Below are 22,753 nucleotides of genomic sequence, written 5' to 3' on the forward strand. Positions count from 1 at the left end.
GTGAACAAATGTGTCCTGATTGGTTGGATGAGCGATTAGCTCCCTCTATTGGTGATGTAGTCACTGAAGGTAAGCATGCAGGTGCAGCAGGCAGTTAAGAAGGCAAATGGTATGTTGGCCTTCGTAGCGAGAGGGTTTGAGTACAGGAACAAGGATGTTTTGCTGCAGTTGTACAGGCCCTTGGTGAGACCACACCTTGAGTATTGTGTGCAGTTTTGGTCGCCTTTTCTGAGGAAGGATGTTCTTGCCATGGAAGGAGTTCAGCGAAGATTCACCAGAATGATACCTGGGATGGCAGGAATGATGTATGAGGAGAGATTGGGACGATTGGGCTTGTACTCGCTGGAGTTTAGAAGAATGAGGGGATCTCATTGAAACTTATAAAATTCTGACAGGATTGGACAGACAAGATGCAGGAAGGATGTTCCCGATGGTCGGGGAGTCCAGAACCAGGGGTCACAGTCTAAGGATAAGGGGTAGGCCATTTAGGACAGAAATGAGGAGGAATTTCTTCACCCAGAGAGTGGTGAACCTGTGGGATTCTCTACCACAGAAGGCAGTAGAAGCCAATTCATTAAATATATTCAAGAAGGAGTTGGATATATTTCTTAAGGCTAAAGGGATCCAGGGGTATGGGGAGAAAGCATGGACCGGGTACTGAAATTGGATGATCAGCCATGATCTCATTGAATGGCGGAGCAGGCTCGAAGGGCCGAATGGACTACTCCTGCTCCTATCTTCTATGTTTCTATTTTGTATGGCGAAGCCTACCCCATGGAGTCTGCATTCTTCTTCAGGTTTGCCTTTCCAGAAGAAGGTGTAGCCACCGCCTTGCTCCTTGAGCTGGCCTTCCCCTGCCCGTCAGGTCTCGCTTAGGGCGGCGATGTCAATGTCGAAACATCTGAGCTCCCGGGCAACGATAGCAGTCCGCCATTCTGGTCTGTCACTGTTGGGGTTGTCATGAGGTTCCTGATGTTCCAGGTCCCAAACTTCATTTTAAAGGGTGAAAGATGCCTGTGCGTGAATTCTTTTAACGTGGGGTGGCCGTTGCACACCAGCTACCACACAGGCTTGACAGAGCAAGTTCTTGGTCCAATGGCAAGGGGATCCAAGACGATTGGAGACCAGGCTCTGTTACAACGGCCTAGCACACACACACACACACACACACACACACACACACACACACACACACACACACAAACATACTCCTACTGTCGTCCTCCTTCGAAATTCCAAATTCCCAGACCTCTCTGCCGTCAAGACTAGGCTTCTCCACTGGACTAGTGATCGAGTGACTAGTGGATTGCGAGCGTCTCTTCACAAGTGCTGATTATGGAGGCCTTGAGTGCAGACCAGGCGCTGTGGACACTCTGTGTGTCTCTGCATCACTGGAAGTCTTCAGGTTGGTTGTGAGGCGCAGGCTGAATAGGGCTTTCTTAGCGGGGTCGGGGCAGGGATCGTGAGGCGATCTCGGGGCCAGGAATCGCGAGTGGAGCTCGGGGCCAGGAATTGCGAGTGGAGCTCTGGGCCAGGAATATAAATAAAAGTACAGGCACAAATACAAGAAACTGATGGGGCTCCACTAACCTCCCCCCGGCTAACCTTCACCAGAATATCGGTGCTAATTTGATCTTGTGAGAGACAACATCATTCATGTCCAAGGCCGGGACCCAGGAGCGAGGACGAGCCCAGCGGCGAGGTCAAGGCCCTGGAGTGGCGCAGCGTGGACCAGCAGCAATGTCGGGAGGACCACAATGCATCCTACGGAACCCAGGCAGAGAGGACCTGCGGGAAATCTCTCTACCTCTCTTATAAATCTCTCTCATCGTTTAAGACCCTCATTAAAACCCTGCTCTTTGACCAAGCTTTTGATCGCCTCTCCTCATATCTGGTTCTTTGTCTTGGCATCCATTTTTGTCTGACTACGCCTCTGTGAAGCACCTTGGGACCATTGTTCTCTGCAGGGGTCCCGCGCAGCCGGTAAACCCGGCTGTTAAATTGAAAAAACTGCACATGCATGGAATTTTTGAATGCTGCGTGGCCCAAAAAAAAGTACAGGGAATATTGCTTGGAACTTTTTTTTTTACATTAAAGGCACTTCATAAATATAATCTGCTGTTTGTGTTTACAAAAGTACGTTTCTGTATATAGTGACAGGATTAATCAGAGCAACGAAGCTGGTGCATAGGAAATCCTGCAATCAGAATGTCTTACCTGCTGTGTTGAATGCGTTCACTTCACTATAAAACTGCTCTATTGTACTTATTATCTGCAATGGGGGAGAACGTGCAGTGGATTTTAATGGTTGTTTACGAGTTCACAGCTGTTTGCTACCATCTGCTGTAACTATGCAACATTTTTCATTACATAATATTCTGGCAGCTGATGTATTTCTAATTTTATAACGATGATTATTTTAATAAAAATGTTAATTACAGAGCACATAAAATGCTCTTGATAGTATAACTTTCAGTATGTAGAATTCTACCACTGTAATTGTCATGGCATTATTGCGTACTATTTTTAGTGAGATCTGAAAGGGCACATTTCAGTACTACAGTTGCCAAGTCCTTTTGTGTGTTTGTGTCTTCAATGGTTTCAAATAATTTGCATATTGAGTAAATAATCAGCTTGAATATATTTGGTGCAATTGTGCAAAAAGTAGTCTTGGTTTTGACTTTGATGCTCTCAGCAATTTCTAATATGGACAACAGAAGCCAGATCTTGGGGATGTAGGGGGGAACAGAGTAGGTAATTTTGTTCCTCTTTGCCTCTATTATAAATTTTAAAAATTGGAACACACAAGATAGATCTTTTTTTTATCATTTCCATATATTCTGAGTTTTACTAATGCAGAGTTTTTTAAAGTGCAGATGTTAGTAACTGGACTGCAATGAGGAGTTTGAATTTACTGATTTAGTCTGCTATAAATTCAGTAAGACATTTAGGGGCAATTTTGGTGTCTCTACTGCCCTGTTTTTCAGCGGGAACAGGGCAGCCGTGAGACCCAAATCAAAAAAGATCTCACTGCCCTATTCCCACTTCCAATTTACAAGCGGCCAGCACTCCTGCTGGGCGAACAGGCAGGAGTCTCATTAGGCAACGCTACTTTGTCCAGAAATGTGCAGCACCTGCACAGCGCAGGACCTGTCCACTGCCCTGAGAAGAAGCCAAGGCCACAAGGTGAAAATGAGAGTTTGCCATGGATGTTTTGGTCGTAAAATGAGCATAATTGCTCTTCTTGATCCACACTAATCATCCTGCCAAACATTAAATTCCATGTGCGTCCCCATCAGCCTTTAATGGAATTCTGTTGTCTTGGCTCTGCAATATTGCCACTGGAATTCCTGACCAATCCCCCCCCACCACATACAAAACAGTGAGCTGCCTAACAGCGCTCGGTTTGCGAGATCAACACTGCCATGCTAAAGCGGTCTCACCATCAAAGTGCTTCGTGCCACTCCCTAGTTACATTGGACGAGCGTTGCAATTGTATGATTTTGTGTTTTTCCTGAATTGCATCCATTATGTTCTTAAAATCTCACAGTTTGTAACATTTTGTTTTTTGCTCAGCTGCCTTAGACAGAAGTGTAATCTAATGCTGTCTGGAATGTATTTTGTTCAGATCTAAATTTAGGGTCAAGATGGCAAAAAGTTATATTGTGTACTGCTTCTCTAGCTACAGTTTTGCCCAAGAAATGAGCAGGCCTACATCAACACACCCATGGGATGCTAATTTTGTTGCACTAATATCTTCAATGTTTCTGTTTTCACTTTTCTTATTTCCTTGCACATTTTCCTGGCAGCATACTGATTTCCTCTCTTTTAAAGTATTAAATGAGAAAAGAACCCCCTCCTTGAAATTAATCATATACAATTTTGCACTGTTATGGACTTTACTGGGGTGAAATTGGTCTTCGCCAGTAGCACAAGACATGCTTATAGTAAATCGGCAGCCCGTTTTACAAACCACCTAATTTTCTTTCTTGTATTGGTCAATAGAAAAGAATTCAAAGATAGAATGGAAGAATTCCAGAACATGTTTATACCGGTTTGGCATAAAAATAAACCTAAAAAGGTGACTCAACCGTGGATAACGAGGGAAATTAGGGACAGCATAAAATCAAAAAAAAGGGCATATCAACTGGCAAAAAAAAGCACCAGACCGGAAGATTGGGGGCAGTACAGGATACAGCAAAAGAGGACAAAGGGATTAATCAGGAAGGGGAAAATAGAATACGAAAGTAAACTTGCAGCAAACATAAAGACAGACTGCAAAAGCTTTTATCGGTATATCAGGAGGAAAAGACTGGTAAAATCCCAAGTCGGTCCCTTGCAGTCCGATTCGGGAGAATATATAATGGAGAATAAGGAAATGGCAGACCAATTAAACTCATACTTTGGTTCTGTATTCACAAAGGAGGACACAAATAACCTCCCAGGAATATCGGCAAACATAGGGACTAATGAGAGGGAGGAGCTGACAGAAATTAGTATCTCTAGGGATATGGTGTTGGGTAAGTTGAGGGGACTGAAGGCCGACAAATCCCCAGGGCCTGATAAACTACATCCTAGGGTACTTAAGGAGGTGGCCCTGGAGATAGCAGATGCTCTAAGGATCATCTTCCGGAACTCCATTGACTCGGGAACAGTACCCGTGGATTGGAGGGTAGCTAATGTTACCCCAATATTTAAAAAGGGGGGTAGAGAGAAAGCAGGGAATTATAGACCAGTAAGCCTTACATCGGTTGTGGGCAAAATGCTAGAGTCCATTATTAAGGATAAAATAGCGGAGCACTTGACAAATGGGGAAAGGATCGGACAGAGTCAACATGGATTTACAAAGGGTAAATCGTGTTTGACTAATCTGCTGGAATTTTTTGAGGAGGTAACTGGTAGAATAGATGGGGGAGAGCCAGTGGATGTGGTGTACCTTGACTTCCAGAAAGCCTTCGATAAGGTTCCACACAAAAGATTATCATGCAAAATTAAGGCTCATGGGATTGGGGGCAAAGTATTAACGTGGATAGAGAACTGGCTGGCGGATAGAAAACAGAGAGTTGGAATAAACGGCTCGTTTTCGGAGTGGCAGGCAGTGACCAGCGGGGTGCCGCAAGGATCTGTCCTGGGACCCCAGCTGTTCACAATATATATAAATGATCTGGATCAGGGAATTGGATGCAATATTTCCAAATTCGCTGACGACACTAAACTAGGAGGAGGGGTGGGCTCTGATGAGGATGTCAGGAGGCTACAGTGTGATTTGGACAGGTTGGGGGAATGGGCGGATACGTGGCAGATGCACTATAATGTGGATAAATGCGAGGTTATCCACTTTGGGGGTAAAAACAGGAGGGTAGATTATTATCTAAATGGCAATAGATTGGGAGATGGGGAAGTGCAGAGGGACCTGGGTGTTCTTGTGCACCAGTCACTGAAGGAGAGCATGCAGGTGCAACAGGCGATTAAGAAGGCAAATGGTATGTTGGCCTTCATATCAAGGGGGTTCGAGTATAGGAATAGGGATACCTTACTACAGCTGTACAAGGTGCTGGTGAGACCGCATCTGGAGTATTGTGTACAGTTTTGGTCGCCCCATCTGCGGAAGGATGTTCTTGTCATGGAAAGAGTGCAACGGCGATTCACCAGGCTGATACCTGGAATGGCGGGAATGACCTACGAAGAGAGATTAAATAGTTTGGGCTTGTACTCACTGGAGTTTAGAAGATTGAGAGGGGATCTCATCGAAACATATAAAATTATGGCAGGCCTGGACAGGCTGAATTCAGAGAGAATGTTTCCAATGGCCGGGGAGCACAGAACCAGGGGCCACAGTCTAAAAATAGCGGGCAAATCATTTAAAACAGAGATGAGGAAGAATTTCTTCACTCAAAGAGTGGTGAGCCTGTGGAATTCCCTGCCACAGAGGGCTGTGAAGGCTAATTCAATAAATATTTTCAAGAGAGAATTGGATATATTTCTGAAGGCTAAGGGGATTAAGGGTTACGGAGAAAAGGCGGGGACGGGGTACTGAACTGGTAAGATCAGCTATGATCTCAGACGAAGATCAGCCATGATCTCATTGAATGGCGGAGCAGGCTCGAAGGGCCGAATGGCCTACTCCTGTTCCTATCTCTATGTATCTCTATGTATCTATGTAAAATCCGACGTGGTGTAAAACGGGCTTTTGATTCTCTGAGCCCATTTTGCGCCACTGGAGAAGACCAATTTCACCCCCGACTCCCCTTCCAGAGGAAGGCAAAGAAATGCAGGTAAACTTCTCAGAGAAAGCTGTGAAAAAAATTGAGATCCAAGGCAATTAAATGAAAAATGCAGGTCTAATATTATTTACTCCTTTTTACCCTCAATTTTCTCCTCTTACTTTCTCCCAACAGCTCATGCTAGGGGTATAATTCCTCAAGTTGCAGTAACCTTTCAGTTCATGAAATTCGTATTCTTGGTATGTGAGCTTGGACGGTGAGTGCTTGGCTGTTATTTGATCCTGGAATCATCTAAGCTAACTTTGTTCCTGTCCTCAGCTAACCTCCACACACAGCCCCTCTGAGTAGGTGCAACTGGCGAGCAGGCTGAGGACCCATATGACCCAGTGCCATACCACTTGATGCATTTACTAGTTGAAGTATTAAATACACTTTTTATTTATATTTTTTTAAGCAAAAAATGGTTTTAAAGTAATTTGTCACTCAATGCTGCTATCTCTGTAAAAGCACTTAGTTATAAGTATTGTCCCTTATGTCAGGTAATTTTGTATTGGATACTATATGTGCTTACTTATACATTTTATACATCAAATGGCAGTTGAATGAAAGTTGTAGCATTGTCAGACTATTTTGTGCAAACCTTTTACCATTTGTATATCATAGAAACTCTAGTTCAAAGAGCTGCCTTATTGATGTCAATCTGCAATATCAAATAGAATGCCAAATTCTGTAGAAAAAATAAATGGGCAGAACAAGGATGTGAGGAAATATAGACTAAAAACTTATTCTAAGGCAGTCAGTAAACTTACATACAAATAAAGGGGCAATATTCATGAATATGCAGTATATATTACAATATACTCAAGATAAAACATCTATCTTATTTTAAATAATAGAATTTATATGAAAAGATATGTGGAGCAACTGTTGGATTTCTGCCAGACCTACCATCTTGAAATTTCATCAGTGACATTGTGACTGCACATTCCAGTCCATCCGAAATTGTTCTGTCTCCCCATGCAGTACATTCTACAGTGGCAATAGGTTCATCACCATGCTTGTTATTCCTGTCAGAAGGACAGCACAGATGGAGGGCAATATAGTATATTAATCATTCACAGATTTGGAAGTACATAGTCAGTCAAGAGATGAGGCTAAATAAATAAAAAGTACTTTTGCATTTTATTTTTATGCTACATCCTTTCTCTTCTTTTGAATGTAGTACTTCGTGGCAAAATCAAGAATTTATTAATTGTACTATTTAAAAACCCATCAGAAAGACTGTCTGTATAGAGGAGCCATCCATCGTCAGTCCCAGAATAAGTTAATAATCCAGACTTTAACCTGTATTTGGAGCCCACGTTTCTGTAGACGTCATTCCTAATCTGCATATTTAAAGAAGGACCTCGCCGGCTTTGTGCTGGTGTCTTACCAGTAGCATGTATAAAAATCGGGCTTATCACGATCTGGGCAACAAGAGAGCAGGTAAGTAAACTGGATGATTTTAACTGCCACTTGCCCGATTTCCACCGGGCGGGTGGGGTTAAAATTGCCCCAGGGTTTCCGCTGCATTTCTTGAAAGTAACGCCGGCAGATTTCCCAGTCTCTGTTTCCTCCCTTCTAACCAGTTTTTAATCCAATTAGCCAGCAGACCCTAAAATAATGTCTCTTAATCCTCTCTAGTAATCTCCTGTGTGGCACCTTGCCAGATGCTTTCTGAAAGTCCCATGTACACCACATCACTGCATTTCCCCCATTCACCATATTTGTTACCTCCTCAAAGAACAACATCAGGTTTGTCGTTTCTGAAATCTGCTAATTATTTTCTCTTCATCCAGATATTTAGTGATTTTATTTTTAATTAAAGATTCCAAAATTTTCCTCACCACAGATGTTAAACTAACTGGCTAGTAATTATCCAGATTAGCTCTGTCTCTCTTTTTGAAAATAGTTATTACTTGGCCACTCGCCAGTCCTCCAGCACACTTCCACTCTCAATAAAACCCTGAAATCTAGGGGGTGATTTTCGATTTGGGTGGGGCGATTGCTCCACCCGCCCTATGCACCAGTGTGGGGGGGACCAATTGCTTTTGGTGGTCAAACCTAATTATAATAAAAACGGTGAGCTGCCAGCACAAAACGAGAACCTTGCAAGTCTTAATCATGTGATTGGAATAACTCAGCACAAAATAAGTGCACCCATTCCTGCACGAAATTGTGCAAATTCTGCTTTACTACAATAGAATCAGAAGTAAGCATAGGCCATCCTACTCTCTCTTCACACCATATTTCCTTTGGCTGTCTAAACATGCCTTTCTATCTCTTAGTATTTCCTCCAGGTGCATCCTGAAGGCCAGTATCATGTAAGGTGTTTGGCTGCTCCTGTACGACAAAAAGCATATGGAACTGAGGTGCCTTCCTCTCAAATGGAAATCTGAAATTTTCTGCCCACCCCATTTCAAAACTAAGATTGATAAATTTTTGTCAGGCAAGGATATTAAGGGTACAGAGCCAAGGCGGGTAGATGGAGTTGAGATACAGATCAGCCATGATCTTCTTGAATGGTGGAACGAACAGACTCGAGGGTCTGGATGACCTACTGCTGTTCAACAACAACAACTTGTATTTATATAGCGCCTTTAATGTAGTAAAACGTCCCAACGCGCTTCAGAGGTGTATTAAAAGACAAAAAATTTGACACTGAGTCACATTAGGAGAAATTAGGGCAGGTGACCAAAAGCTTGGTCAAAGAGGTAGGTTTTAAGGAGCGCCTTAAAGGAGGAAAGAGAGGTAGCGAGGTGGAGAGGTTTGGGCAGGGAATTTCAGAGCTTAGGGCCTAGGCAACAGAAGGCACGACCACAAATGCTTGAGCAGTTATGATCAGGGATGCTCAAGAGGGCAGAATTAGAGGAGCGCAGATATCTCAGGGGGTTGTGGGGCTGAAGGAGATAACAGAGATGGGGAGGGGCGAGGCCATGGAGGGATTTGAAAACAAGGATGAGAATTTTGAAATCGAGGAGTTGCTTAACCGGGAGCCAGTGTAGGTCAGCGAGCACAGGGGCGATGGGTGAACGGGACTTGGTGCAAGTTAGGACACGGGCAGCCGAATTTTGGATGACCTCCGGTTTACGTAGGGTAGAATGTGGGAGGCCAGCCAGGAGTGCATTGGAATAGTCAAGTCTAGAGGTAACAAAGGCATGGATGAGTGTTTCAGCAGCGGATGAACTGAGGCAAGGGCGGAGACGGGCGATGTTACGGAGGTAGAATTAGGCGGTCTTAGTTATGCTGCAGATATGTGGTCGGAAGATCATTTCAGGTTCAAATATGACATCAAGGTTGTGAACAGTGTGGTTCAGCCTCAGACAGATGTTAGGGAGAGGGATGGAGTCAGTGGCTAGGGAACGGAGTTTGTGGCGGGGACCAAAAAACAATGGCTTCGGTCTTCCCAATATTTAATTGGAGAAAATTTCTTCTCATCCAGAACTGTATGTTGGACAAGCAGTCTGACAATTTAGAGACCGTGGCGGGGTTGAGAGAAGTGGTAGTGAGGTAGAACAGTGTTTTCGGATGATGTCGCCAAGGGGCAACATGTAGATGAGGAGTAGGAAAGGACCGGGGTAATGATGCGGGAGCGGGAAGGGAAGCCGTTGCAGGTTATTCTCTGGCTACGATTAGATAGATAAGAATGAAACCAGTCGAGTGCAGTCCCACCCAGCTGGACTACTGTGGAGAGGCGTTGGAGAAGGATGGAGTGGTCAACCGTGTCAAAGGCTGCATACAAGTCAAGAAGGACGAGGAGGGATAGTTTACCTTTGTCACAGTCACAAGGATGTCATTTGTGACTTTGATGAGAGCCGTTTCGGTACTGTGGCAAGGGCGGAAACCTGATTGGAGGGATTCAAACATGGAATTGCGGGAAAGATGGGCATGGATTTGGGAGGCGACAACACGTTCAAGGACTTTGGAGAGCAAAGGGAGGTTGGAGATGGGGCGGTAGTTTACAAGGATGGACGGGTCAAGGGTTGGTGTTTTGAGAGGGGTGATGACGGCAGATTTGAGGGAGAGCGGGACAGTACCTGAGGAGAGAAAACCATTAACAATGTCAGCTAACATGGGAGCCAGTAAAGGAAGTTGGGTGGTCAGCAGTTTGGTGGCAATAGGTTCGAGGGAGTAGGAAGAGAGTCTCATGGACAAGACCTAGAAATTCAGTGGGCTGCACCACCCGTTAGCGCCTTAAGAGGGCGCTAAGTGGGTCGGAAGGTATTGGTGAGACCGCACCTGGAATACTGCATACAGTTTTGGTGTCCATACTTAAGAAAAGACATACTTGCTCTCGAGTCAGTACAAAGAAGGTTCACTCGGTTAATCCCGGGGATGAGGGGGTGGTCATATGAGGAGAGGTTGAGTAGATTGGGACTCTACTCATTGGAGTTCAGAAGAATGAGAGGCGATCTTATTGAAACATATAAGATTGTGAAGGGGTTGGATCGGGTGGATGCAGGGAAGATGTTCCCGGTGATGGGTGAAACTAGAACTAGGGGGCATAATCTTAAAATAAGGGGCTGCTCTTTCAAAACTGAGATGAGAAACTTCTTCACTCAGAGGGTGGTAGGTTTGTGGAATTTGCTGCCCCAGAAAGCTGTGGAAGCTACATCATTAAATAAATTTAAAACAGAAATAGATAGTTTCCTAGAAGTAAAGGGAATTAAGGATTACGGGGAGCGGGCAGGAAATTGGACATGAGTCTAGGTTCGGAATGGTCATGGCCCTGTGGGTCGTGGAGCGGGCCCAGGGGCCGTGTAGCCTGGTTCTGCTCCTACTGTGTTCTAATTCGGTGTTAGATTTCAGGAGATGGTTTTATTCCTGTTCCTGGCTGGGGTGGAGATCGCCTTTACAGAAGGTAAGTACCGTAGAAAATATAGGGACAGAGTGATCTCCTGGAAGAGTTTCGATCGCCTAGATGGGTCGGAGCGGAATTTCCCAGATTTTTTCTCCCAAATTGGCCATTGGGTTTTTTATCTGGTTTTTCGCCTCTCCCGGGAGATCACATGGGTTCGGGTGGGATGGAGAGTGATAGAAGATTTGAGGTTAGGATCAGATCAGCCATGATCTTATTGAATGGTGGAGCAGGCTCGAGGGGCCGATTGGCCTACTCCTGCTCCTATTTCTTATGTTCTTATGGCCACGCCTCCCGCTAAATTTAGCGGAACGCTAACGGCGGCGCTAGCCGATAGCGCTGCGCTGCTACCGATGACGTCATCGGTGTGCGCAGCGCCCCGATCGCGATATTTAGTTGCGCCCCCTGCTTTAACGCCGGACACTATTTGCGAACGGTTCAGGGGGCCTACCTGCGGCGGTAGAGGCGCTAATTAAAGGAGGTGCGGGGCGGACATTTTTTTTTGCTGGCTGCCTGCCAGCACACCTCCGCGCTGCCGTCCCCGGCCTCCTGAGCCCGCCACCCCGCGGAGTGCCGACTGCATTTCAAGAGCCCGGCACTTCTCCTCGGTGCCGGGCTCATTTGCTGGCACTCGCGATCCTCGATCGCGCTGCACAAGGCCCCTCCCCTTGGAGGAAGGCCTGCAGTACCGCAGCACGCCGTGCCGCAGCGCCACACGCTGCGGCATGTTGCGCAGCGATCTTCAGCTGCAGCACCCCAAGAGGGATGTGGGGCGCCTCCAGTAGCGCCATGCTTTCCTCTGGGGCGCGCAAAGTGAATTTCCGGCGGGTGGCCGCAACTACTTCCGGGACGCTACTTTTGGCGCCCTGGCGAGGCTGGCGCCCCAAACGGGACGCTACTGAATTTCTAGACCTATGTTCATGGCAGGTTGATCCTGGCTACATTTTCTTGAGCTTCTGCCTGGGCAGCTCAGTTTCACCTCCTATGCGTTACTTGCATGGTGCTTTGATGGTGAATGCCAGATGCCTAGCATATGCTGCTGTGCTGAGAAATGTCAGTCTCATTCACCTTGCCTCGGCTGTCGCCATTCCACTGGGCCCTGAACCTGTGTTTCCTCTGGCTGCTAATCAGATCCTGAAATCCATGAGACACAGCATGCACCCCAGGGTCTGAAAACTGGTACAAAGGGTGCTGTCTAATCTCTCCCCTACTAAGTATTGCCAAGTCTCACGAATCTATTGTGAGAAATGCGATTTCTGGGTAAAATAAAGCATCGCTCATGATCTCGTGATGGAACTCTGAAATCTCCAGGAATTTTTGGGCGATTTGCGGCAAATGCCTTATGACATCAATTTGCCGAATTGCGCATACACGAAAAGTACGCCGATTTGCATATGCGCAAGAAATTCGCTACCATCATCGAAAGGCAGCACCGGCTCCTGGGAGGCAATGCATGTTCAAGATCAAATATGTTTGTTACACATTGGTGGCTGCCATCGGAGTTCCAGAACGCGAGCATGTGCTTATGTGAAAAAGGAAGCGTCGACTGATCCTGGGCTGCTTCTTAGGTGAGAGCCTGCTGCAGATTCCAATGAAAGAGATAAATGGCCAGTTAACCTGCTTCTTGAGGTGTTGAGCGAGAGATAAATATTGCCCAGAACAAAATGAGAACTCGCTTACCCTCCTTAGAATAGTGCCATGGGAATAGTGTGATTGAAGAAAAAAGATTGCTGCAGGAATGCTGAAAGGTAAGGAAACTCCCATGGAGAGTGCAGAGCGTGGATTCACCAGGATGATGCAAATTATGAGAAACTATGGTTATGAGGAGAGGCTTGAGATAGTGGGACTATTTGCACTAGAGTAGAGAAAGCTAAGAGGAAATTTAACAAGGTTTTGACATGATGAAGGATTTTCAGTGAGCAAGGAAATAGTATTTCCTTTGGTTGGGACTCTGATCAGGATCATCAATTTGAAGTTGTTAATGAGAGGGGTTAGGACAAATTTCTTTATGTAGATAAAGAAAGACTTGCATTTATAAAGCACTTTACAGTCAATGAAATACTTTTTGAAGTGTATTCACGGTTGTAATGTTGGAAACGCAGCAGCTAATTTGCATATAGCAAGATCCCACGAACATCAATGTGATAATGACCAGATGATCTGTTTTTAGTGATGTTCATTGAGGGATAAATATTGGCCAGGGCACCGGGGATAACTCCCAGTTGAAATAGTGCCATGGGATCTTTTGCGTCCACTGAAAGAGCAGACGAGGCCTTGGTTTGACGTCTCATCCAAAAGACAATGGCCCAGAAATTCAGATCTCCACGGGTGAGTACGCACGGGTACTCACCCGTAGGCCCAATGGAAGTGCCGGTTTCCTGCATGCACTGCGCATACGCGGGAAACCGGCACTTCCGTTCCTCTGAACGAAGAGGTTCAGAGGTCGAACGCTTGCGCAGGAGAGGCTGCGCGTGCGCATGGAACTTCGTTTTTTTTTTACAGGTTTTCCCGCGAGGGTAAGCCTGCAGAAGTTAGAAATGTAAAAAGCAGGCGTAAGGCCTGCTTTTTACAAGGTAAGTGGTGAATTAATTAAAATTAAAACATTTTTTCCACAGGTTTATTATTTTTAAATACTTTAAAGCAAGGTAAGTTTATTTTTAGCCCCGTTAGAAAATAAAATTATTTTTTTCAAAGATTTAAATTATTGTTTAAAATGGTTATTTCATGTAATTTATCGTTTATTTAAAAAATGTGATGTTTTTTAAAAACATATTTGAAGATTTTGTGCTATTTTGGGGCCGTAGTATTTATAAGTCTTGACAGCACTTCCTGTCAGAGCTCAACGGCCGGCATGCAAGGTAAGTGCAGATCGGGGGCTTGCACCCGCGGGAAGCCCCTGACCCGAATTTTTGGGCCAATACCTCCAACAGTGCAGCGCACTCTCTACTGCCCTGGAGTGTCAGAATAAGTTTTTCTGCTCAAGTCTCTGAAATGGGAACCTACAACCTTCTGACTCAGCGGCGAGGGTGCTACCAACTGAGCCACAGCTGGCATCTATCCAGGGTTGTTAGAACAAAGAATTCTTTGTCACAGGGATGGTTGAGGCAGAAACCATTGAATCTTTTAAGGGAAAATTAGATAAATATTTGAAGCAGAAGATACACCTACGGGGGCAGTGGGATTAGTTTTGGTTTGTTCTAGTAAAGAGCTGGCACAGGTGCAATGGGCCAAATGTTTTCCTTCTGTGTTGTAAAATTTGGTAGTTCTGCAACAAAGAAAAACCTTCCCTGATATCGCTGCAAATAAGGTCTATTTGTTGCCACATGTCCTCAGGGACTGACCTCGCCTTCATGGAGGCCTCTTGTGCATCCCCCCACTTCCTTCGATCCAGTATTGGTGCCCATGCCTTCAGCCGTCTAGGCCTTATGTTATGGAATTATTTTCCGAAACTTCTCCGTCTCTGTACGTCTTTCTCCTCCTTTAAGATCATTTTTAAAAGCCACATTTTTGACCAAGCTTTTAGTCACTCCTCCTAATATAAACAAATTTAAACATTGCTGTTTATCCATATCCACTACTCATTCTCAGTGTTACAAATACCTCATTACAGCCTTTCCCCATCCAACCCCTTCCCCAGGCTACATCTAGGGGGAAATGCTTTTTGCAGTAAATGTTTTATTATGAATAACTTTGATTTTAAAAAAACTACGATCAATTCAGAATTAAAAGGAAATGCTTCACCAACAACATCTCTGGGTGTGCAGGCAGGAATTTCACTGAGTTTTTATTATTTTCCATTTTCTATCTTCATATGAGGAGCATATATATGAGCACCACAAAGTCGCACTGAGGAAGGCAGTGGAGTGTGCAACTGCTTGCCCCTGTCAGTTTGATAGAGTGAAGATGTTGAAAGAGATAATGGAAACTTTCTGTTCAGTGAGGACCAGAATAAAGAAACCATTTCTAGTCATTCATCAGCATTGATTGCTATAGTGCCTGGGGCTGGGATCAGACTCTCGCAGTCCGTGAAAAGGAACGTGTTGAAAATGTATGGGAATCTACTATGGTAACTCATAGCTTAATGTAGCTTATCCTTTTGATTCACTGAATAACCACTGACCTGCTAAATATCACTAAGATAATGATAAGATATTAATGTCAGAAATTCCTTTTGCAGCTCTCAGTTTTCGACTGTGTTCACATAATACTTGATGCTGCTGCTCTATATTAGGGAAAACTAAAGAGCATTTCTTTTTCACGATATTTTTTCCAAGTTATCTTCTCCTTTTGCCGTTGATGCTTCTTTGATGTACGTCATTTTCTGAATGAAAAGGTAAACAGACAAAGCTGTCTGGGGCCTCTACTGTTGCTGCTTTTGAAAACTATTCAGGAGGAACATGAAATTATTGTGGATTAACTCACTGTCTCATTTTTTACCTCCTTCTTGATCTCACTGGATATCTCCACCCTGACACCCCACCTAATACCAGCAACAAACATGATTTTATCATATTTAACACTGCATCAGTGCCGCTGGACGAGAGGTGGCCTAATTGGAGATAAATTATCGGCATCTGAAATTTATTCCCCACCATGTAAGGATACTTGTAATGTATCTGTGATGGACGGGCTGACGGTAGGCAATGTGGTGTTTGAATGAAAAATTGTTGCTGCTGAGGAAAATGGCCACCAGGGTTGTTATTAATGTCAGATGGACATTCATATAGAGCACAATTTTTTAAAATACCTCTGGCAAGTGGAAAATGAAGTCTTTGGGCAGAAGCTAAATTGATACTGGCAGTAAATCCACTACTATATTGGATTCTCATTCACTGAGTATGGTTCAATCCCAGGTTTGACTGGTATTTGAAGCTTTTTTTACCATTTTCTTAGGGAGTCAGCCAGGAGACCTTTGTCAACGGACAACATATGTCCTTTTGTTGGTTGATAAGAGTGGCATTGATGGATGGTGGTCATGGAGAAGCTCAGGTTTTTCTGGCTGAACGTATTGCTTGACATTGTATGTATAAAGTTAGATATGTTGGTAAAAGATATTTTACTACCCACCTACAGTTAAAAGGGTGTAGTCAGCATACTGGGGAGTTTTTCTCTAGCTCCAATTCCCAAAACAGTATGTTTTCAAAACTGCAACATATTGACTACGAGGGAACCTCATGCTGCAGCAGATGTAATATTCTTTCAATTGATGGTTCTTCCAGTGAGGGTTTTTTTCCCTGAAAATGTATTACAAACAACAATGCTGGCACGTCATTGCGCATTCCTCTGTTCACAAACTTGGTAGAAAGTATCTGGCATGACAACTAACTCGGTGACCATACCTTTCCAGAAATATGTGATAATATACTATGCTAACATTCAGTTTTTGTTTAGGTTGATCACCTGAGTTCTGTTGCTAGACTGTATGCAGTGAAACATGGGCAAATTATATTGTCCTATCGTCAAAATTATCAAGTTGGATCTCTGTGTATGTTAGGTAGTTAACTTTTGTAATTCAGTGTGACTGTCAGTGGTAATTATGTGACTTTCTTTCAACCATATGTTTTTGGCGAAGAGCAGTAATGTTAAAAGCAGGAACTAGCTTTATACATAAATAATAAGGCACAATATAAATGCAAGTCTTTTATTTCTTTTTCTTTCTCAATTCTCATTCACTTTCTGCTGCCCATGTGCTAACTCGAACCAAGTCCCGTTCACCCATCACTCTTGCGCTCGCTGACCTACATTGGCTCCTGGTTAAGCAACGCCTCAATTCTAAAATTCTCATTCTTGTTTTCAAATCCTTCCATGGCCTCGTCCCTCCTTACCTCCTCCAGCCCTACAACCCCCAAGATATCTAAACAGGCTTGCCAGCAAAGTTGAAGCCCGTGGAGTAACCGGGACAGTGGAGTAAAAAGGACATGGATACCAAATTGGCTAAGTGACAGGAAACAGAGAGTAGTGGTGAATGGTTGTTTTTCGGACTGGAGGAAGGTATACAATGGTGTTCCCCAGGGGTCGATACTAGGACCACTGCTTTTCTTGATATATATTAATGACATGGACTTGGGTGTACAGGGCACAATTTCAAAATTTGCAGATGACACAAAACTTGGAAGTATAGTGAACAGTGAGGAGGATAATGACAGACTTCAAGAAGACATAGACAGGCTGGTGGAATGGGCGGACACGTGGTAGATGAAATTTAACACAGAACAAGTACTAAGTGATACATTTTGGTATGAAGAACGAGAAGAGGCAATATAAACTAAAGGGTACAATCCTAAAGGGGGTGCATGAACAGAGAGACCTGGGGGTATATGTGCACAAATCGTTGAAGATGGCAGGGCAGGTTGAGAAAGTGGTTAAAAAAGCATTTGGGGTCCTGGGCTTCATAAACAGAGGCATAGCGTATAAAAGCAAGGAAGTTATGATGAACCTTTATAAAACATTGGTTCGGTCCCAACTGGAGTATTGTGACCAGTTCTTGGCACCGCACTTTAGGAAGGATGTGAAGGCCTTAGAGAGGGTGCAGAAAAGATTTACGAGAATGGTTCCAGGGATGAGGGACTTCAGTTATGTGGATAGACTAGAGAAGCTGGGGTTGTTCTCCTTGGAGCAGAGACGGTTGAGAGGAGATTTGACAGAGGTGTTCAAAATCATGAGGGGTCTAGACAGAGTAGATAGAGAGTAACTGTTCCCATTGGTGGAAGGATTGAGAACCAGAGGACACAGATTTAAGGTGATTGGCAAAAGAACCAAAGGAGACATAAGGAAAAACTTTTTTACGCAGCAAGTGGTTAGGATCTGGAATTCACTGCCTGAAAGGGTGGTGGAAGCAGACTCAATCGTGGCTTTCAAAAGGGAATTGGATAAGTACCTGAAGGAAAAAATTTGCAGAGCTATGGGGAAAGGGCGGGGGAGTGGGACTAGCCATAAGGACCCACTTCTGCACGGACATCCCTCCTAGAGAGGATGTCTGTGAGTCTCTGCCATCTATTGTCCATAGATAGCCATCTATCCTCCATAGATAGCCATTTATTCTGTATAGATAGCGTGTGCTCCTCTGAGTGGCACATCAGCTGCTCCATGCAGGTGGGCATCCTATCCATGAAGAGCCTCCAGTCGCCATCGCCTGCAACATTGTTGCTCATTTTGGAGATGGACTTCTCCATTCTCTGAACACTGGCAGTCATCGCGCTCGTAAAACCTGTCAAAGCCTCCTGCACTTGTTCCTGCAGCTCCAGGATCACCTTCTTCCTGGATGGCCCCCGAGGTTCAGCGTCTGCATGCAGCTGAGCAGAGCTGGGAGAGTCCTGTGCCCTCCGACGAGGAATCGCCACTGCTGTCCTTGTCTCTACCATCTGCTCTTGCTCGGTTGTGATTTGTGACACACCAGGTGACAACACTACTCTATCTCACGAGGACCCACCGAGATGTGCGTTTCTGCCTGGTGACAACATAAGAAATAGGAGCAGGAATAGGCCACTTGGCCCCTCGAGCTGCTCCGCCATGTGCTCCCTCAGAGGCTGGAAGCTCCTCTGAGGAGTCGTCTTCCTCTTGCTCCTGGACAGTGGTGGTGGCTCTTGCTGGACCTGTGGGAGAGTAAAGAGATGTGTTAGATGTCATATATAGATTGGGTAGAGATACCATTATGCACATAATGACCATTCAGTAGCTACTGACATCAGCCCCCATATGAGTGACTGACTGGTGTATGCCATATAGCTGTATGATATGTAACTCTGTCACCAGGTTGCTGAGATGTCCCCCTCTCTCCGCCTCCCACCTCCAGCTGCTCGGCGACTCCAGATATTTCTAAAACAGCCTCCTCTACTGCGGTCAGTGTGGCCATTGATGCTGTTCCACCGCCAGTTCTCTCCCTCTTAGTGGGCTCTCTTTTCCTGCAAGGAGGGAAAGAAGGTTGAGTGAGAGTGATGGAATGAGTGTAAGGAATGGATAGGTTACATCTGTAAAGGGTGATTATGATGGAATGGGATGGCAATTCCAAGTGGCCTCCTTGTGTGTTGTTAGTTGGTATTATTGCACTAGGATGAGGGTGAATGTGAGGGGTAGCTAGTCAGATGGGGGATATGATAATGTAGATAGAGAGAGGGATGGGTGGAGGTGCAGTGTATGTTGGTGTGAGTAAGGATTTGCAGTAGCAGGGTTGGGAAGGCAGAGTGAAGGTGATGTGATGAGAGGCACAGCAGGATGAAGGTGAGTTTGGCTTTGTACTCACCTTTTCTGATCTAACAAGATCGTTGAAGCGTTTCCGGCACTGCACCCAGGTCCTCCTGACGACAGCCCTGCTGTTCACCTCCTCTGCAATTTGGAGCCAGGTTCCTTTGCTCTGCTGGGAAGGTCTCTTCTTCCCATCAGCAGGGAAGAGGACCTCCCTGCGTGCTCTGACCCCCTCCACAAGCATATGGAGGGAGTCATCGGAGAACCTGGGTGCAGCCCTCTGCCTCTGTGCAGTCATCTCATGGTAGTGTGTGCAGCAGTGGAATGACTGCACACTCTTGGATGAACCTTCAAATGCAATGTGACCATGGCTCCTTTAAATATCCCAGCTGAAAATGCATCATCGATGACGTCACCAGACCTGCACCTTTTAATTGGGCCAGGTAACATGCAGGGCAGGCTGAACAGGCCCCATTAACGTGAAGTTGTTCTGTGGCGCGGGATGGAGCCAGCAACGGGCTCATGACCCACCGCTGCCCGCACCGGACCCGCCCAGGCAAAGAAAATTCCGCCCATTGTCCTTTTATATTGCATATATACTTAAAACCATGTCCCATTTATTAATAAATGGCTTTAAAAACACAATGATGGCAGTGAAATTCTTCCTGTTGATAATTCTAGGGAGAAAGTTAGATTGATATACTTGAGCTTTGGTTCCACTTTAGTTACCCTGACGCATATATATTTATTGTAAAGACGTATGCAAACTACAGATGTTTTGGGCCTGATTTATTTGTTTTAAATTTAATTTCCTTTTGTTCTATCATAAAACATGATTTATGGCTGAAGATTTTTGGGCAAATGAAGCCTTGTACCAGTGTGTTAAAACCCTCATTTTAAGTTATTGTATATTGCAGATTCCTTGGCAAGTCAGTACACAAAGAACAATGCAACAATTTAAGGGACAGAGGGAATTGTATCATATATCTAACAGCACTATCTTTTACTTTAATTTGATTCTCACTTATTTGTGGCATACTTGCATGATAGCCCTTGTTCTGGTTAAATATCAAGGCCATAGGCCATAATGTTTAATTAAAGTGAGGGAGCCATTTGTTGCAGAGGATACCCTGGGCAGCACAGCATTATTCTCTATTTTTTGATTTTAACATTTAACCATATTCGAATGAACAAGTTGAAGATGAAATGGCATCAGGGTCTATAACTGATTGAGTGCCACTTTGGATTGACAGACCATTAGCTTGTTTGAATAACTGAACAATTCTACTCTCAGTAGTGGTCGGAGAAATGGCTTTAGAGCACATATAAGTTTGGTGAGCTGTAGGCACAAGTGGGATTATGATATAGTGGCAATAATGGAGATCTGGCTCAGACAAGGGGAGGAATGCGTACTTAATATTCCTGGCTACAATATATTCAGGAAAGATGGGGAAGGAAAAAAAGGAGGAGGGATGGTAGTATTGATCACAAACTAGAAAGGGATGATGTACTTCAGGGTTCAAAAACAGAATCTATTTTGTTAGAATTAAGGGACAATAGAGGAGCTATTACACTGCTGGGTGTATACTATAGTCCACCACACAGTGAAAAGGATATAGAGGAGTAAATTTTCAGGCAAATTACAGAAAGATGAAAGAACTATAGAATAGTGATAATGGGGCACTTCAATTATCCTAACATAGACTGGGAAAATAACAGTGTAAAGAGCAAAGAGGGGTTGGAATTCTGAAATATGTACAAGAGAACTGATCAGAATGTTTCCAGCCCAATGAGGAAGGAAGCAGGATAGCAAAATACTGCAGATGCTGGAAATCCGAAATAACAACAGAAAATACTGGAAAAACTCAGCAGGCCAGGCAACATCCGTGGAGAGAAATAAAGGAAGCAGTGCTGGATCTAGTTTTAGGCAATGAAGTGGGACAAGCAGAGCATGTTTCAGTGGGGGAACATTTGGGAAACAGTGATCACAATATCATTAGGTTCAGAGTAGTTATGGAGAAGGACAAGGAAAGTTCAAATGTGAAAATACACAACTGGAGGAGGGTTAATTTCAGTGTGTTGAAAAGGGATCTGGCCCAGGTGGACTGGAATCGAAGATTGGCAGGTTAACCAGTAAATGAGCAATGGGAGACCTTCAAAGAGGAGATAGTTCGGGTACAGACTAGACACCTCCCACAGGGGAGAGGAAAGGCATGCAAAGCTAGAGCTCCCTGGATGACTAAAGATACAGATATTAAAATTAAGCAGAAAAAGGAGGCTTATGATAAATGTCAGGTTCATAATTCAGTAGAGAACCAAGCTGAATACAAAAAGTACAGGGGAGAACTGAAAGAGGAAATAAGAGGGGCAAGGAGATTGTATGAGAATAGATTGGCGAGTAACATAAAAGAGAACCCAATAGTCTTTTATAAACATATAAATAGCAAAAGGGTCTTCAAAGGAAGTGTAGGGCTGATTAGGGACCAAAAAAGAGATCTTGCAGAGGGCATGGCCGAGGTACTAAATGAGTACTTTGCATCTGTCTTCACTAAAGAGGAGGGTGCTGCCAGTGTCTCATTAAAGGAGGAGGCAGCTGAGATAAAAATAGATAAAGAGGATGTACTTAAAAGGTTGACAGCACTCAAAGTAGAAAAGTCACCCTGTCCGTTGGGATGCATCCTAGGTTGCTGAGGGAAGTAAGGGGGCTCTGGCCACAATCTTTCAATCCTCCTTGGATATGGGAGTGCTGACAGAGGACTAGAGGATTGCAAAAGCCACACCCCTGTTCAAAAAAGGGGAGAGATAAATCCAGCAACTAAAGGCCAGTCAGCCTAATGTCGGTGGTGGGGAAATTTTTACAGACCAATCTGGGACAAAATTAATTGGTACTTACAAAAATATGGGATAATAAATGAAAGCCAGCATGGATTTGTTAAAGGAAAATCTTGTTTGACTAACTTGATTGAGTTCTTTGATGAAGTAATGGAGAGGGTTGATGAGGTTGTGTATATGGACTTTAAAAGGTGTTTGATAAAGGACCACAAAAAAGACTTGTTAGCAAAATTGAAGCCCATCGGATTAAAGGGGCAGTGGCTGTATGGATACGAAATTGGCTAAGGGACAGAAAGTAGAGAGTAGTTGTGAAAGGTTGTTTTTCAGACTGGAGGGAAGTATGCAGTGGTGTCTCCCAGGGGTCGGTGTTGGGACTGGTCTTTTTGATATATATTAATGACCTGGACTTTGGTATACAGGGCATAATTTCAAACCTTGCAGATAACATGAAACTCAGAAATGGAGTAAACAGTGAGGAGGATAGTAAGTCTTCAGGAGGATACAGACAAACTGGTGAAATGGGCAGACACATGGCAGATGAAAATTAAAGCAGAGAAGTTTAAAGTGGTTGATTTTGGTAGCAAGAATGAGGAGAGGCAATATAAACTACATGGTACAA

This window comes from Somniosus microcephalus, chromosome 14, assembly GCF_052327205.1.
Source record: "Somniosus microcephalus isolate GS21.2 chromosome 14, FLI_Smic_1.0, whole genome shotgun sequence".
Classification (NCBI taxonomy): Eukaryota; Metazoa; Chordata; class Chondrichthyes; order Squaliformes; family Somniosidae; genus Somniosus; species Somniosus microcephalus.